Below are 7,351 nucleotides of genomic sequence, written 5' to 3' on the forward strand. Positions count from 1 at the left end.
ATATATATCTATATATATATCTATATCTGATATATACATATATTCTGTTATATACAATGCTATACATGTTTAATATAAATAATATTCTATAATTACATTATTTAAAATAGCAACTATTCTGAGTGAATTTATTGCTACAGAATATCAACTCTCTCTCTCGCCCTGCGCCTACCCTTTCTTTTACATGCCTGCACACATGCGTGTACACATACACACACCCCATTGCTTATTTTGGGGCCCAATTTTTTTTTGTTATACAAGACTGCATTGTCTGATTTTTTTTACAAGTATAACTTACATTGTAATCAGAAAACATTACCTTAAATAGGTGAAACATTATGTTTAACCTAAAATAGTTTAATCACATCTGGGAATTTATTAGTTGACACAACAGGAAGTCCACATACACCCTGTTACTTCAGAAATGGCTAGATTTAATGTCTAAAACAATGGGTCTGAAACCTGCTTTTGTCTCTTAGCTTATTTTTCCTCTCTGATAATTTGATTTTCATGCAGTCTCTTCCCACATGTTGTCAAAGGTGGCTTAACCACAGTTCTTGGTTCACATTTTCCTAATATCTAGTGACTGGAGAAAAGAGTTAAAGTGCATTTTTCTCCATGATTTCATTACATTCCTGTAGAGGAATCTGATTGTCCAGATATGAGTTATGTTTTCATCTTTGAGTTAACAATTCCTGAGTCAAGGCAAACTTAATGATGCTGGTTAAGCAGGGGTGAATTGTGGGTGCATCTCTTATGTGGACAAGATAGGAAAAAAATACAGACCACCCAATCACATGGATTTTTTTAATCAGAAAGAAAAAGAATGCTAAATAGATGAAAATAGTAGATGTCTCTTCCATGTGTGGTAAGTTCTGGTCTGGCACAAATGCCTTAAGTGTTAACTTCATGAGGGCAGTGTCCATTGAACGAACTGTTGAACACTATTTTGACAAAATGAATCTTTGTTAATAAAATAAAGATATCCAGATGTGTTTTGTCACACTAATATGCCTCTCTCACACTCTATATAATAGGAATTCTAGCAGAGGACAGTGTTGTTAAGTGTCTTCTCAGATACCCTAAGATACTCAGAACTCATGGTAACTTTCTGTCCATCACAGAATTAACCAAACTATCCTCATTCTGTTAGATATACTCAGTCCTGCAAACCTGTGGTACTCAATGGAATTGAGAACAAATAGGAGAACTTCACCATACTAATGATATCTTACCACTCCTTGGAATCCTTAAAGCTCAAAACTATGCTGCTTTGTGTTAATAATGTGTAAGTTTGATACTCTGCATGCAAAACCATGGATCTTTCTTGCAAAGTGTTCAGAAATACATCAAGGTGGATTTAACAAAGGATTTAATACCTAAGACTATTTACATGTTTGTTGAATGAATGAATAAATGAAGGAATATAAAATAAAATTTCAATAAGCAATATATGAATGAGAGTGAAAGTCCTGGTTTCTTTAAAAATTAAGCAGAAATCCCTTTGGTTTTGATAATTTGTGAAGTTAAAATAAACATATTAATCATTTTCTAAACTAAAATGTATTAAATATTTTGTTTAGTAATCAGGGATTAAATAATGAAATTGCATCTCCCTGATACTTGTAGAATTTTTCTGTGCTCATTAACATGAGTCTGAGAATCTGTGATTATGATCCACAATTTACAAGTAAATGTGGAAGGCGCCAGATGTTGTGCAGCTCATGCAATAAACACACACTGTAGAGATCACATTCCCTTAAATAAACAACGGATTTTATCAATTTTAAAAATTCCTATAATTTAAGCCATTCATTTACCTTTACCTGAATCTCTTTAAATCAGCTGCTGGGTGGGACATTTAGTGTAAAATGTTGCTTGGATTCAGAAAGTATTTAGAGTCCCTAAGAGCATACAGAATAGGAGAACTCTGAATAATACAGGAGAAGGATTACTATCACATAACTCTAACATACTGGATAGCACTCAATAAATATTATGGTAATTAATTGAATCCTACATTTGTGTATATAAATAGAATCTGCACAGTAGACAAGCAATTAGTGCCTTCTACTTGAAACTGATTAATTCTCTTTTATAACAAGAGAGTTCAGAAGAGACCAAATAAATTATTCAATGCATTTTTAAAATAAACTAGAGAATATTTTTTAGATTAATGAAAAGATATAATGCAGAGGAACTTAAACTAACTGCGCTACAAAAAAGGGCCAGTATTAAAAGCAGGCATGAAAAAGATCAGAAAGAAAAAATCTCACTTCAGAAATGTAACAATTAGATCTCAAAATGGGAATAAATTGTTGCAGTGTGATTGAATGGAAGAGAAATCAACAAACCAGAAAAAGCACAGGGTTAAATGGTAGGGGTGAAGAGGACCTGTCCTTAATTAACAATGTCATTTAAGGTTGCAGACATACATGAAATTTGGGTTAAAAAAGTGTTAGAAATAATTTTGCATGACAGCCAGTGCTTGAGAAAACGACATAAGGCATTCTAATCCAGAAGTGAGGCTGTGACCAAGATCCTGTTGTGTCTTGAGCTCCTGAATAGCTAATGACTTGACAACATCCATTAATGTTCACACAAAGATATCCTCCGATAAATGTAATTTATGTTGGATATACATTTCCAGGTTAAGTATGAAAGATGAATGAAAAAATTTCCCACAAATCTTTATGTCTTAAAAATCCAATTTAAAATTTCTTCAGTTGAAGATTTTCCTAACTTTTTGATACTAGGTAATATTTGCTTATTTTTTTTCATTGCTAGCATTTATTTTTAAATTAATGACTAAAAGCCCTTAAACATGTCCTAAGGGTCAAACATCCCTCTAATTTTGATTTTTATTCTTGTTCTTACTATTAAATGCCAGAATTATATTTGCCTCAACTCTGTAATTATTGCTTTCTTTCTCTAAGGAGCTTTTAAAACTCAGAGCCTTGGACCTGGCTTTTTATTAGAATTTAATAGAACAATAGCTGAGGAGGTTTTTTGGTTTTGTTTTGTTTTTGCATATCTTCCAGATCTTTAACTGGAAGGACAGGAAAAATTCCTCAGAATTTAATGAAATGCTTATACTTAGAAAGGGGAATGAAGGGGAATAAATTTCATATTTAACATAATTAATTGCTTGGCTAATCTTTGGAAGTTTGAATAAAGTATCTCCATAATTTAACATTTATTTCCATTGGATGAGGCAATGAATAATGTATTATGCTTTATTAACTAGATATCTTTTAATAGGAATAAAAATGAGCAAGAACTAGAGGATAAGGTTTATGCATAGAGTTGATCATAGAAAAATAATAAACTTCACAGAGAAAAATGGTATGAATAATTCAATTAATATTGTTAATAGTCATATCTAAGACATACCAGGTTTTTTTTTTTTAAGGTTTTATTTATTTAAGAGAGAGATAGAGACAGAGAGAGAAAGAGGTGAGGGGCAGAAGGAAAGGGACAAGCAGACTCAGCGCTGAGCATGAACCCCCATGCAGGGCTCAATCCCAGGACCCTGAGATCATGTCTGAGCTGAAACCAAGAGTCAGATGCTTAACTGACTGAGCCACACAGGCACCCCTAGAAATACCAGAGGTCTTTTTAATTGTTGTTTTATCTGAGCTTAAAGGCTTCACATCAAATTTTATTTCCTTTTATGTCCTTTTGTAAATGCTTCAGTATATAGCAAAAAGTTACATATCTTTCTTTACAAAGCATGATGATATCTGATACACTGTGGGAAATGTGACTATAAAATCTATACTAAACCAAAGAAATTATAGTATTTGATATTCTCTCCTCTTGTAGTCAACCACTTAGCCAAGCAATTTTCAGGGTACTTTATTAACTTTAAAGGGCAGAGTGGAGAGTTCTAAGATTGCTGTTTGATTGGTATAGATAAGGGCTGTTATTGGCAGTATTTAGAATATTACAGGTTTTCTCCTCTGCAGATATGAAAGAAATCACCTATAAGTTATTGGGAAAAAAGGAGCTCACTAAAGCAGTAGAGAACATAACTTAATATTTCTCAGATTTACTATATTCTACACTTACAGTATGATATATGCCATTTAATACTTTTACCAATCCTTATTGATTTTAGTTAGGCAATTTATGGGGACATGAAACAGTAACACTATTCCAAATGGCCAAACTGTACAAAAAGCATCATTCCAGTACATCCCATTGTTTATCCCATGGAAAGAAACATATCTCCTCAGCTTCTGGTTTATCCTTCCTGTGCTTCTTCTTACATAAATAAATGATATGTGTATTTTTTAAATTCCCTTTTTCTATAAAGAGTGCTATATGAAGATGTTCTTTAACACTTCACCTTTTTCACTGAACAATATATCTGCTGGAATTCACTCCACTTTATTTTATGAATATCTTATTTTTTTCAAGTTTTCAAATATTTTTCCACTTTTTTAAAAAGTTTTTATTTATTTATTTGACAGAGATAGAGACAGCCAGAGAGAGAGGGAACACAAGCAGGGGGAGTGGGAGAGGAAGAAGCAGGTTCATAGCAGAGGAGCCTGATGTGGGGCTCGATCCCATAACACCGGGATCACGCCCTGAGCCGAAGGCAGATGCTTAACCACTGTGCTGCCCAGGCGCCCCTCAAATATTTTTCCACTTTTTTATATTAACACACAGTAAAATTAAGATTTTTCATTTATAGTTCTTTGATTTTTAATATATAGATTTGTGTAATCATTACTATAATACAAATCAGGCCCAAATCTCCCTTGTGCTACCCCTTTAGTCACCACCTCTCCCAGCTCTTACCCTGGCAACCACTGATCTCTTCTCCCTAATTATACTTTGGTCTTTATGAGGATGTCATATCAATGCAAATATAGTGTTTAACAATTTGAAGCTAGCTTCTATCACTCAGTGTAATATCTTTAAAATTTATCAAAATTATTTACATACATCGTTTATTCATTTTTATTTCTGATTAGTATTCTGTTACATGGGTGTGCCACAGTTTATTGATCCATTTACCCACTGAAGAACATCTGTGTTGTTTGCAGGTTTGGGTGATTATGAAAAGAGCAGCTATAAACACTTGTGCACAGGTGTTTGTGTAAACATAAGTTTTCATTTATTTTTAAAGATTTTATTTATTTATTTGACAGAGATAGAGACAGCCAGCGAGAGAGGGAACACAAGCAGGGGGAGTGGGAGAGGAAGAAGCAGGCTCACAGCAGAGGAGCCTGATGTGGGGCTCGATCCCATAACACCGGGATCACGCCCTGAGCCGAAGGCAGATGCTTAACAGGTGTGCCACCCAGGTGCCCCAAGTTTTCATTTTTCTAGAGCAAATACATATGAGTAGAACTTCTGAGGAATACAATTAGTATAAGTTTAGCTATATAAAAAACTGCCACAACATTGTCCAAAGTAGCTGTACCATTTTGCATACCCACCACCAATTTATGCAAGGCCCATTTGCTCTGCATCCTCACCCACACTGGGTATTATTAGCATTTTTCATTTTAACCATTCTAATAGGTGTGGGATAATACCTCATTATGGTTTTGATTTGTGTTTCCCTAATGGCTCAGAATATTACTGAGCTTGTTTCATATGCCTAATTGCTTCCTGTATATTCTATTTGATGAAGTATCTCAAACCTGTGATTTTTTTTTTTAATTGGGTCATTTGTTCTCTTACTATTGATTTTTGAGAGCTCTTTGTATATTCTGGATAAAAGCCTTTTTTAGATATGTTATCTGCAAATATTTCCTTCCAATTTGCAACTTGGTTTTCTCTTCTATCTATTTTTTTACTTTTAATGTCATTTTTGGCATGGATTTTATTTCTATTAAGTAAAATTTGTCAATCTTTTCTTTTTTGCATCTACATTTTTACTCATAGTTAGAAAGCATTTCCACACAGTCAAAACTAAGGAGAACTTCACCTATGTTTTCTTCTAAGGCTCATAGGGTTTTATGTTTTTATATTTAGAGCCTTTGAAATCTTTGATGTTTATCCTTGTATGATGGTATGAGATTTGGATCTAATTTTATCCTTTATCAATGGCTAGCCAATTATCTCAATAATGTTATTAAAAAGCCTTTTGCTTCCCAAAAGATATGAGTTGCTATCCTCATCTCATACTAAACTTTTATATTTTTTAGTGTAATTCTGGACATCTATTTCCCTAGTTAGCATGTCTATTCATGCATCAAAACCTTGCTATTTTAATTATGAAGGGTCTATATTTTAAGCCCCTTTAGGTTTATTCTTTTCCAAAAATTTTCTTTTTTAAAACTGGTTTTATGTCCATCTTTGCATGTTTATTTTTCCATGTATATTTCAGTGTCAATTTGTTTATTCTACTAAAAGGTTTTTGGTTCTTCAGTTATTAGTGAGTTTCTGTTTATGTTTCCCTGCATTGTTTTTAAGTTTTGTTTTATAAAGACTGCTATTGCATTATTTTATTCACTATTATTTATAATTTTTATATTTTCATTATAAATTTTGGCTTGTATCCATAGATCATGCCCTTATTTTCATGTTTAATGGTTTTAGCTTTGTATCCACTTTGATATCAATATAACTATTCTTGGTTTATTATGGCTAACATTTGCTTGATATACATTTGTGCATTTTTCATTTTTAGTTTTTTGGAAAAAAATTTAAGCGTGGAGGTTATAAGCTAAATAGTCATTTCTTGCTTTGTGAAGCAAATTAAAAATGTTTTTAATAGATGAATTAGACCTATTCACATTTATTGGTGCGATATATTTGTCTCAATTATTACATTAGTTTGATATAGTTATTATATGCATTTCATTACATTTGATACTTATTTATATAACACGTTTCTTTGCTTTTTTATCCACTAAATTTGTTTTGATGCTTAGGCGTGTTTGCATTGGTTACCTTTGTACGAAAACATGTCTCTATTTTCTTATTTAATCTTCACTAACTTTTTTGTTGACTTATAATGGTATACTTTTTTTTTTTAATATAGAACACCTCATGAATTTGCACGCCATTCTTTCACAGGGGCCATGATAATCTTCTATATTGTTTCAATTTTAGTATATGTGCTGCTGAAGTGAGCACTATAATGGCATGCTTAAATGGTATATGTAATGCTAGTACCAACGTCAATAAACATATGCTAATTTTCTCTTCCCCTATTTCCATTCATTTTTTGGTTGCAGTATGTTGTCAGACACAAATGCTATACATAACATAATGTAATATATTCCACCCTCTTCCATACATTCCTTTTAGTCTTCAATCTAGAATTAAGTATATAAAATGTCTACTGTCACTCCTTTTGTTGTCATTGCCCCTCTTGGTTGGATAAAAT

The 7,351-nt window shown here is 32.5% G+C and overlaps 1 non-coding gene across 1 annotated transcript; it reads right to left on the minus strand.

Annotated features, from left to right (window-relative positions):
• Positions 1-6,993: 6,993 nt before the first annotated feature.
• On the minus strand, positions 6,994-7,098 carry LOC117801633. Its single transcript, XR_004624394.1, has one exon. It is a non-coding gene; the product is annotated as a U6 spliceosomal RNA (small nuclear RNA).
• Between the last annotated feature and the right edge of the window lie 253 nt (positions 7,099-7,351).

The sequence above is a fragment of the Ailuropoda melanoleuca genome, chromosome 3 (assembly GCF_002007445.2).
Source record: "Ailuropoda melanoleuca isolate Jingjing chromosome 3, ASM200744v2, whole genome shotgun sequence".
Classification (NCBI taxonomy): Eukaryota; Metazoa; Chordata; class Mammalia; order Carnivora; family Ursidae; genus Ailuropoda; species Ailuropoda melanoleuca.